Genomic DNA, 11915 nt, shown 5'->3' on the forward strand with positions numbered 1-11915 from the left:
TGGTGAATCTACAGAAAATGACAGAAATGCATTACTAGCAATAATAAAAAATACTCTACATTCCGGTAGTCAGATAGAGGGTATTGTTGAGATGCCAGTCAAAGAGGCTGCCCCCAGCTATGTCCCTCCGCGGGGTACTGGAACAGTCCTGAATAACCCAGATGACCCGAATGCCTGCTCCAGATTAATGTTTAGCTTTGTATATACTCCTTGGACAAAGGCTGAGATGTAACAGTTACAAAAAGATATACCTTACATCAGAAAGAATCCTACCGGATTCTATGAGAGTGTCCAGCAGATACTGAGCACTTATACCTTGACCCTAATTGACATCACTCAATTGTTTGGCCTTATATTGCCAGCTTAGCTTTGGAAACCGCTCAGATATGTTAACGATCAGGCAGCTTTCTATGGTACGTGGGAAGACCTGGAAACAAGGGAAAAAGAGAGAAAACCTGGTGAAAAGCCACATGAAGATATATTAGCACTGACGAAAAGACTGTTGGCCAAACTAAAAACTCTCGCTCCAGAGAGAAAGGTAGATTGGACTCTTCTCAATGCTTGCAGACAGAATAGTCTCTGACTATTTTACTAGACTAGGAAAGGCATATACCAATTTCAGTGGTCAGGATGTAGCGACTGAAACTGGCTGCCACTTACTCATCCAAACTTTTGTTAAAGGGCTCTTACCAGCAGTGGGAACCAGGATTATGGCCAGTGAAAGTAGTTGGCCAGCAGCAACACCAGCGACAATACTGACTATGGCACAATATTATGAGAGCCTATACAAAAACGCAGAAGAAGAAAAGGAAACTAAGAAAAAGAAGTTGAAGGAGCAAGTATTGCTCAGTCAGCTAGACACCCACATCCACCCCCGTGGTCAAAACAATGCCCGTTAGCAAACTGTCAGGTTTTCCCAGCAACCCCAGATCCCTCCAGCACCAAACCAGCAACTCTATAGGCCGGGCCCCCAATCCTCTGATATTTGCACTTACTGTAAAAAACCAGGACATTGGAAGAAAGATTGTACAATATTAGCAGCCAACATTGCCGCTGGGAAGAAGCAACTGCGACAGTCCAACACCCCCTCCCGACCTCAATACCAATATAGAGGCAACAGGTTTGATAATAATTCAGAACACCAGGCTACCCTTCAGGATTATGACGATGACGATACTGAGATGAGCCCAGTATATTGGTCAGCCTAGGGAGGTCAAGGATGGGGGAAGGAACCAGTGGCGGTACCTGTAGATCAACAGGGACCCTATGTTACAGCATCGGTGGCTGACGCTAAAGGATGTTTCCTTGTGGATACAGGAGCATCCCGCAGCACCTTGGCCACCCCACTGATTCCGAGGGCTCCTCCATCCAGCAAACTAATTACATCGACTGGGTTCGATGGTAAGCCCTCTGTGAACCCCCTTTCCAAACCTACGCCGTTCTCTATCAATGGTGCTGACACTTCTGCAACATTCTTGCTATCACCAGATGGTCCTGAGAATCTCGTGGGATTGGATCTGTTGAAACATTACCGTGTCACTATCAGATGTTCCCCAGATAATGTTAGAGTCATTCTGTATGACAATGTTTCCCCGTGCCAACTGTCTATACAGCTACTCCAACTTCCCGACATTCAGGAAGATTTAGCTACCATCCCAAACACCTTATGGGCAACTTCTGATACTGATGTTGGTACTATCCAGATGCCACCAGTTCACATCACTGTCAGGGAAGGTGCACACTTGCCTAGATTACCACAGTATAAAATATCTAAAGAGGGAGAGCTCGCACTACAAAAAATTGTAACAGACCTCATTCAGGCTGGCGTGGTGGAACAGGTTCCTTCCAGCGTCTGCAACAGCCCCATTTTGCTGGTATTAAAACGATTGGCTACACACCAAAAGGTGTACAGATTTGTGATTGACTTACGGGCCATTAATAAGATAGTAGTACCACAATTTCCTGTAGCTTCAGACATAACTACTATCCTCACCATGATTCCACCTACAGCTAAAGCCTTTACACTGATAGATTTAAAAAACACATTATTTTCCATCCCCATTCATGAAGACTCACGTTTTCTTTTTGGCTACACCCTAATGAACAGATCATATAGATTCTGTCGCGCCGCTCAGGGCTATACAGAAAGTCCGAGCATTTACAGCCAAGCATTGAAAAAACAACTTGACCAGGTCCATCTCCCAGAGGGAGTGGCTCTTATTCAATGTGTAGATGACATTTTGTTAGCAGCAGATACTATCCAATTGGCTCGACAGGCATCATTACTGACCCTCACATTCCTTGCTGAACATGGCCACAAGGTATCCAAAGATAAGTTGCAGTATTGTAGGAAACAGGTGACCTACTTAGGTCACCTGTTGTCTAAGGAGGGTCGCACTCTTACACCAGACAGGATTCAGACTATTTTGAACTTCCCTACTCCAACCACCCAATGAGACGTGAGAGCACTAATAGGTCTCACCTCCTTCTGTAGACATTGGGTCCCAAGCCATGTATACTATGCTCAAGGAAGTATGAGACCATCCCAAATTGAGACCCCTGGCCGAGCGATTTGTCAAGCACTGTCTGACCTGTTGAAAATACAATGTGGGAAAGGGAACAAAGGTTCCGACAGCTGGATCTGCACTTCCCTCTGCCCCTTTTGAAGTCCTTCAGATGGATTATACCCAAATGAACAGAGTTAACAGTTACAAGTATGTCTTGGCGGTGGTCACTGCATCCAGTAAATGGGTAGAAAAATACCCCACCAAGGATAATACTGCCATTACTACAGCTAAAGTACTCCTGAAGGAATTCTTTCCCTGGTATGGCCTTTGTAGATTGATGCAAAGTGATCGAGGATCACATTTTATCAGCCAGACAGTCAAACATATCTTAGAGGGACTGGGGGTCGAACAAAAATTCCACGCTGCATTTCACCCCCAGGCAGCAGGATTAGTGGAACGTCATAATGGAATCCTGAAGGAGAAATTTGCTAAAATAACAACTGAGACAGGATTGAATTGGGTAAATGCTCTACCTCTAGTTCTGCTGTCTATATGATCAGTCCCACATTCTAAGTCGCACCTTACGCCCTACGAGACAGTTTTTGGTAGACCTATGAATATTTGTAATGCCCCATCTCCGAAATCCCTTACTGACCTTCCCCAGGAAGTGTTGACTGATTATCTGTATGTACTCACTAAAACAATGTCTTTACTCCATGAACAGGTCCGGGCCTCCGTCACAGACAGATCTCAGGGCCCTGGCCATGATATCAAACCCGGAGACTTCGTCCTGGTAAAGAACTTTGCACGCACCCAGTCTCTGTAGCCTCGCTGGAAGGATCCCTTGCAGGTGCTGCTGGGAACCAGAACGGCCTTACAGGTAGAGGGAAAGAAATCCTGGGTACATGTCTCCCACTGCAGAAAAATGGATCCCATAACTGAAGACAAATTGAAAGTACACAAAGAAGTTCTGGCCCACAACAGACAAATAGACTGTGACTCAGATTCTGAACCTGAACTAGAACTTTGTGACGAGGGAACAGACGGATACTACCTCCGATCCAAGGCTAAGCTGAAGAACCAGCCCAGCTCAAGGGCCGTTAGTACTCCTTTGTCCATTGCTGCAGGGTGGTAGTAAAACCTGACTGAGGGTCCTGGGTACCCCAAGTAGTGGGTTACCGGGGCAAATATTGGTCAGTGAAGCATTAACTATCGGCCGCTATTTGGGGCATTGCGGTACTCTCGGGACGCTTGTAGAGCTATCATGGCTGGAGGTTACGATAATGTGGGACCAATGTCCCCAAAACCCGGATATGTCATGATCCGTCCTATTCATGAGTACCAAAGACTATACAACCCCTTGAACAATGATTACCAACAAGGGCCATCATCCAGGTCTGCCAGTGTTCCCCCCGATGAAGAAAAGTCAACGACACAGAAACGGTATGAACCCAGAGGCCACATGCACCCGCGGTACTACCACCACGCTGAAGAAAGTTAGAATGAGAGTTTGCAGTACCAAGACAATAGTACTGTTTGTCCTGACTACGCTTGCTGTTCTGTTCAGTGTAATGTTCTGGATTATTGAAAAAACAGCTCCAGCCCATCACACTGTCCTGCCTCACACCCCACAACCATCTGAAGTTCCTGAACATTCGCATGTTCCGTGGCCTGATTCCCACTTGAACAGACATTCTGAATTCAGTAATAATACTTTCATCCAAATGCGGCATCAGTTTAATCAAGTTGCGGATGCAACTGACTGTTATGTTTGTGGACTTATACCTCATGCAACTCAACACACTATACAGTTCCTAGTGTTCCCTGCCTCGTCTGCTTATACTTGCACTCTGACGTACAACCTGACAAACGTCTTTCGCTCACGTGGCGACGCTGGCAACCTTACCATATTCCAGACCTTTCTTTGGACATTCCATGCCCACAACAATACCATCTGTAATGCCTCTGACTCAGCACCAATGCGTGCCATCAGGTCCACCCCTATGCGAGGTACGTGGGGTTACACTTTCATTACCATTCGAGCTAAAACAGTTGCCATTTCTGTCACGCCACGCCCTGGTACATTATGTCTGCAAGGCCGAGGAAAAATACCTGTAGGAGTCAGTCTATGCAATACTTCAATGACTTATGACAATTTCACCCCATATCTCCGCCTTCCTACAGGATTGCATTTTGTGTGTGGAAACAAAGCTTACACCTGGTTACCTCCCGACTGGAGTGGTACCTGCTACATTGCTTTCCTCTTACCACCCGCTTTCAACAGAGACAATATGTACCACTGCCAAAGGAGACAATTGCCAGATGTGGACCAGACAGACACAAAAGTAGAAGAACAGAGGGAGAAGGAGGATAAACAGAACTAGGTCGGCCTCCAAGTAAACCTAGCAAAAACTCAGGAACCCAAAGTACTGGATTCAGAGACCTAGTTTGTATGTTATGGTCACTGCACAAATTATGTCAGTGCATACCAGAAGAAGAAAGAAAAATTTCTTTCTAGAGTCCCCTCACACACCGGGGTTTCCCCACGGTGACATGCTTCATCATTGGGGCCATCCCAGTTCTCTACGAAAAGGGGCGTGCTGCGACTAGCGGACTACGCAGGAGCACTGTTATTGTGAATAGACTATGTGTGGTGTAAAGTGATGTGGTGGTGGAGTGGGTGTAAGTGAATTAAAAATACCGTGCTAGTGGGCCTCAACAAATTTATTTCGCTCCTAGTTTGGTATAATAAAATGGGGGTGACACTGCTATTTAACCTTAAATAGGGCTAAATCAGTGTGTGGTCAAAATGTTTCAAGCTCCCCAGGCTTTTCGTCAGGACCATACAGGGACCAGCCCCGTATATACCACTCCTATATTCAAATGAATAGGATGAATAAAATTACCGTACTACTTCTAACGCTGTTAATTTTTAAACATGGGTGTTATACATACGATTGTACTTTCTCGTTGTTTCTGTGAAGAGAGAATGACACATGATTAGTGGCAAGAGTCCCCTCCTTAAGAGGAAGGGTATCACACATGTAATTCACGCCTTTTCTTAGGGTAATGGTGTTCCTTTTGCACCTTAATGGTGCATGCAGGCTTTCCAGTCCAGTGCATTCATAAATAAAATGGTGTGAGACTTGTGGTTTTGTGAATTCACACATAGAAACAACACAGGACTTAATGTGACTATAGACAAGACACACAACACATATATATTTCATCATGGTAAAAGCAGCATATTTACATGTATTGGTGCTTAATAGCACTTCATGGTCTCTGGTGGGGGCAGGATCACCTCATGGAAACATTGCTGTTGGTTTCAATGGAAGTTATTAAAAATAGCGTGGCGCGAAAACATTTGCGTGCATTGGGTGAGTGTGGGACCATCGTTTCATCAGAAACGCGATCATCCCACCTTTCTGTTTGCGCAAAAGTACTTACTTCCTTATCGGCGAAACCGCACCGTGTTACCTACTCGTTCCCCTCCGGACCGCATATTGAAGACGGTACGGTGAACGGTATATTTAAGGTTGCCGCGTTTCCGGGTTTGGTATTGTGAAGCTATACCACTCGATGTGTAGCGGCCATCTTGGAAGGACGTTACGGGCACGGACAATAAAGACATTGAAAACATTACTTAATGTGAACGGTTATGAACAAAAGTTTGTGTAGTTTCTCCTGAGTTGGTTTGTTAATAAAATTAATTCAGAACGGCTTCTTGATATTTTACTCTTATTTTTTACCGATTCTAAATTCATGCAGCAAAAGCAAACATATTGGTCTTTTTTTGTTGGGGGTTTTGTTATCGTAAGTCCTGCACACCAGTGATGGTACGAGCACTCGGTACCTTCTTAAACAATGAAAAAAGCTTATTTTTAGGGCGGTATTCAACCAGTTGTTAGGTTAGAAAAACGGGCTTCTTCCTTCGGTGAAAAGATTGTGATGTTATCACTCAACTTTATTTATACTTCTGTTGGTGGTTAGTATGGGGAAAAAAGTACATCTTCCTTTGTTGAGAGGATGTTTTCACTCAACTTTATTTATAGTATTGTGAACACCCAATTTTCAATAGTCAGAATGTGCTTCCTATCTTGTGTTAGGCAGAAGTAAATTGGTTCGTTTGGCAGTATAGACTGTGTTTGTATTAGTTTTAATTGCCTCCTGTGACTGACAGGTCCATGATGGTACCTTGATGGTAGGTATATGAGGGGGCAATTTAAATCGATTTCAGTTCAAGATCATAGTTAGTCTTTAAATGCACCCCAGGGAATATCATCGTTTAACCCATGGGTGTCTGTGTGCAATTTGAAAACCCATCTTTGTTCACGCTCGTGTAGAATCTTCTCTTGGTTGTCTTTGTTTTTTACATTCTCCAGCACCACCCACGTTAAATCATTGGGTGTGTAGTTGTGCTCAATGAAATGGCTCGTCATCCTGGTTGTTGCTCGTTTGCAGCGGATGTTACTCCTGTGTTCCACTATGCGGGTGCTGACCTTCCTGGTGGTCATACCTACATAGTGTAAATTGCAGGCGCATGTTATTAGATAGACCACCCCGCAGGTATTGCAATTTGAAAAACTCCTTAGTTCCCATTTGGTATTGTTGTTGAAAGTGACCGATTTCGTCACTGATGTTAAATGGCAGACGCTGCAATTGTTGCAGGGAAAATGCCCACTTGGTAATGGTTGTAGTCTCATTGTGGGGATTGTAGGTGTTAGGCGGGTGTGAACCAAAAGGTCTTTTAGGTTTTTTCCCCGGCGATGGCTGAACATAGGGGTTGGTATGTTTAATCCACCACTGTTGATCATAGGCCAATGTTTCTTGACTATTTTGGTTACTGCGTCAGATACTTGATTGAATGTTGTCATGCAGATTGGTCTTTTGTTTTCTGTTTCGGATTTCTCCTTTGGTTCCAATAAAGCATCTCTGTCATTGTTGCCAGCTCGTTTTTTTGCATCCTTCACTAGTTTCTTAGGATATTTTCTGGATTGTAGCTTGTTACTCAGATTTTCTGCTTGTATGATGTAGTCTTTTTTGTGGCTCCAATTTCTCCGTAGTCGTAGGAATTGACCAAAGGGAAGGTTTTGTCTGCGGTGTCGTGGATGGAAGCTATCATAAGTTAACAGACAATTTTGGGCTGTTTCCTTGAAAGGGGTTGTTGTAATGAGGCTCCCTGATTCTGCCCATATGTTCAAATCTAAGAACACTAGATGTGATCTGCTCATAGAGCTAGTAAATTTCAAGAATTGGTCTTGTTCATTTAACCAGGTCAGGAAGGATCCTGCTTCTTCTTCCGTTCCCTGCCAAATTAAAAGGACATCGTCTATGTAGCGCTCCCATGTTAGTATTTGATGTCTGTATGGGTTGGTGTTGTTCAGAATTTTGGTTTTCTCCAACTGATAGACATACAGACCGGCTACGCTCGGCGCAAATGAGCTGCCCATGCTGGTCCCGTGTTGTTGTTTATATAACGTGTCCTCAAATCGGAAAAAATTCTCAGTGAGTGCTAGTTGACAACACTTAATCACCACATGTCGTGGGGTATGGTATTTCCATTCATTTTCTAACAGGACTTCTTCCAGTATCTGTAGAGTTTCTCTATGTGGGAGACTCGTGTATAGACTCTCCACATCCAGGCTGATGAGGACACTGGATGTGGGGTCAAAGTTTAGTTCCTTCAGTAAGCAGAGAGCGTCCTTAGTATCTTTCAGGTACGTATTGGTGTTTTGTACAAGGGGTCTCAAGAAGGCGTCCGCAAATCTTGATAGCGGTTCCAGGATTGATCCAATCCCCGAGACGATAGGTCTGCCCGGTGGGTTCTCAAGTCTCTTATGGATTTTTGGGATTGTATAAAAATAGGGGGTTGTTGGTTTTTTGTTTACCAAAAAGTCTGCTTCCTTTTTGCTTAGCCAGTCATTGGCAAGGCATTCCTCAATGAGATATGCAATAGAAATTCTCAGGCGTTCCGTGGGATCCTCTTTTAGGATGACATAGTTTCTTGTGTCTGCTAGAAGGCGTAAGCATTCCTTCCTGTAATCTGCAGTGTTTTGTAGAACTATTGCCCCGCCTTTATCGGCTAGTTTGATTGTGATTTTATCATTTTTGGATAGTTCATGTATAGCTGTTAATTCCGCCTTGCTTGTGTTATGGAAGACTTTGACTGTGCGTGGGTCCAGATCTTGTACTTCCTTCATTATTGCTTTTTCAAAAGCCAGTAGTTCCACTGGTAAATTATTAGTTGGTGGTACAAAGGTTGATTTCTTCTTTAGTCCCGTGTCACCTGTTGTCTGTTCATTCGGTTCTTTATCTTGGAAGAATACCTGAAGTTTTAGTTTCCTAAGGAATTCCTTCAACTCGCAACAGAGTTTGAACTTGTCAGTGAGGGGAGTTGGTACGAAACCCAAACCCTTGTTAAGAACTTGTGTTTGTATTTCTGAAAGGATCAGAGAGGACAAATTGACTACTAGATTGGGTTGTTGCTCGTTGTTGGTTCCGATGGCCCCTTGCTCCGTGTGTGGCGTCCTGTTGTCACCACTGGTTCGGCCCATTGCACACTCTGGTTCGATTTGTTTCTTGTTCTTTGTGCTGATCGGCCTCTCCCTAAAAAAGGCCTCCCTTGATTTCCTTGGTTGTTGCCCCAATTTTGGTAATTTTGTTGATGATACATGGGTTGACCATAGAAGAAAGGTGGTGGTGGTGGACCATAGGTGTAAGGGTCCTGATACATTGGCCACATGGGTGCTGGATTTTCTCTATGGTTCCCCATATTGCCTCTTCCTCTTCTAGGTCTTTTATTGGGGGTGGTGTTGTAATTACCGGAGGCTCCTGAACTATCAGATCCTGAATCTGAGCCATCACTGTCAGTGTTGTATCCCGGATTTCTGCTGCTGGATTTGTAGTTGTCCTTGATGTACGGATACACCTTTTCATGAGAAAACGATTTCTTGTCTTTTGAAAGTTTGATATATTTTGAATCTTTCAGACTTATTTCAAAATCAGTCATACTTTTATTTAGCTCTTCCAATCTTTTCTTAAGTTCAGCAGGGTTTGGAAGGGTTTTAGACGTACCTCCATAGAGTGGATCTCATCCTTTAAGGAATCCACTAGTCGTGACGCTGTCTTGATTAATCAGAACTAACCAATCTCGGGTACAATGCCACGAGATTAGTGACCAATCCTTCTTAAATTGTTTGTCATGTTGGAATATAAAAGGTTCATTTCTGACTATCAAACCCCTTGGTGCTGTACTGGCTTGTAAGTACTCTTCCATTATGACTCCATGTATCAATGTCTTAATCTGTGTCCTTTTGAGCTCCGTCAGTTCATCCCAACATTGACTTGCATCGCTGTTTTCTCTGTTGAGTGCCCCTGCATGTGGTAGCATTGAGGCAATTACTCTGTCTACTTTTTCCTCTGAAAAGGATAGACCTGTGGTTTCCGCCATGATTACTTTATATCTGCTATGTGTGTTGCTTTCTACAGTCACTTGGTCATCTGGGATCAGTCGATCCGGTGACCTCTTTAGATATTATCAAATCTCCCGCAGCTCTGTAGCTGCTGAATATAAAAGTAGAAGAACAGAGGGAGAAGGAGGATAAACAGAACTAGGTCGGCCTCCAAGTAAGTACTTTTGCGCAAGCAGAAAGGTGGGATGATCGCGTTTCTGATGAAACGATGGTCCCACACTCCCCCAATGCACGCAAATTTTTTCGCGCCACTCTATTTTTAATAACTTCCATTGAAACCAACAGCAATGTTTCCATGAGGTTATCCTGCCCCCACCAGAGACCATGAAGTGCTATTAAGCACCAATACATGTAAATATGCTGCTTTTACCATGATGAAATATATATGTGTTGTGTGTCTTGTCTATAGTCACATTAAGTCCTGTGTTGTTTCTATGTGTGAATTCACAAAACCACAAGTCTCACACCATTTTATTTATGAATGCACTGGACTGGAAAGCCTGCACGCACCATTAAGGTGCAAAAGGGACACCATTACCCTAAGAAAAGGCGTGAATTACATGTGTGATACCCTTCCTCTTAAGGAGGGGACTCTTGCCACTAATCATGTGTCATTCTCTCTTCACAGAAACAACGAGAAAGTACAATCGTATGTATAACACGCATGTTTAAAAATTAACAGCGTTAGAAGTAGTATGGTAATTTTATTCATCCTATTCATTTGAATATAGGAGTGGTATATGCGGGGCTGGTCCCTGTATGGTCCTGACGAAAAGCCTGAGGAGCTTGAAACATGTTGACCACACACTGATATAGCCCTATTTAAGGTTAAATAGCAGTGTCACCCCCATTTTAATATACCAAACTAGGAGCGAAATAAATTTGTTGAGGCCCACTAGCACGGTATTTTTAATTCACTTACACCCACTCCACCACCACATCACTTTACACCACACATAGTCTATTCACAATAGCAGTGCTCCTGAGTAGTCCGCTAGTCGCAGCACGCCCCTTTTCTTAGAGAACTGGGATGGCCCCAATGATAAAGCATGTCACCGTGGGGAAACCCCGGTGAGTGAGGGGACTCTAGAAAGAAATTTTTCTTTCTTCTTCTGGTATGCACTGACATTTGTGCAGTGACCATAACATACAAACTAGGTCTCTGAATCCAGTACTTTGGGTTTCTGATTTTTTGACCAGACAGACACCACAGGTCAACAGTGCTATGATGCTATGAAAGGTCTGTTGCTGTACTGGGGTCCTATGTCCAACAGCCTCCAAATCAGAAGACTAACCAGAGTCCTTGAAGCAACAATTAATGTGACTGCAGGAATACTGACCAACTATTCTGCCGTACTTGATGCTGGTGCTAGACGTCATCTTAGCGGATAGGGGAGGAGCCTGCCGCATAATCGGCGCAAGCTGTTGTGGGTATATTCCTGATTCGTCACCGTCAGTATATTATGCTATCTCCAAACTTCACCGAATTGCCTCCGAAATCCATCAAGAAACTGAAACTCCCTGGTCTTGGAGCTCTGGATTCTGGCAACTACTCATCTCCTGGGTTTGGAAAATGATAACAATCTTACTGATTCCACTAGCTCTCCTGTTCTTCTGCTGTCTCTGCATCCACATCACCTACCACGCTGCCTCAATGGACCAAAGATAGAAAAATACTGTATCAACAAGCTGTAGACGAGCTTATGCGGATCTATGTTGACTGAGGTGTTGCCCATGGCAAAAGGAGGGACTGTGAAACCTGAATCTGCTAAGTTGCCATGTGCCCTACCATCTTTGTAACTACAGTGTCCATTTCACCTCTGCCTCACTGACCACGTACAGGTCAACCTGCACTCAAGCTGACCTTTTCTCCGCACCCATGCTAAAATGTTCCAGGAATGTTGAGATGGCAGATGACCTCGCCCGGGGGTTC

General features: G+C 44.0%; 1 pseudogene; it reads left to right on the top strand.

Moving 5' to 3' along the window:
* The first annotated feature begins 3771 nt into the window (after positions 1–3771).
* LOC147706045 (syncytin-1-like) lies at positions 3772–11651 on the top strand (annotated as a pseudogene).
* The last annotated feature ends 264 nt before the right edge of the window (positions 11652–11915 follow it).

The sequence above is a fragment of the Lissotriton vulgaris genome, chromosome 7, assembly GCF_964263255.1.
Source record: "Lissotriton vulgaris chromosome 7, aLisVul1.2, whole genome shotgun sequence".
In the NCBI taxonomy this organism is placed as follows: Eukaryota; Metazoa; Chordata; class Amphibia; order Caudata; family Salamandridae; genus Lissotriton; species Lissotriton vulgaris.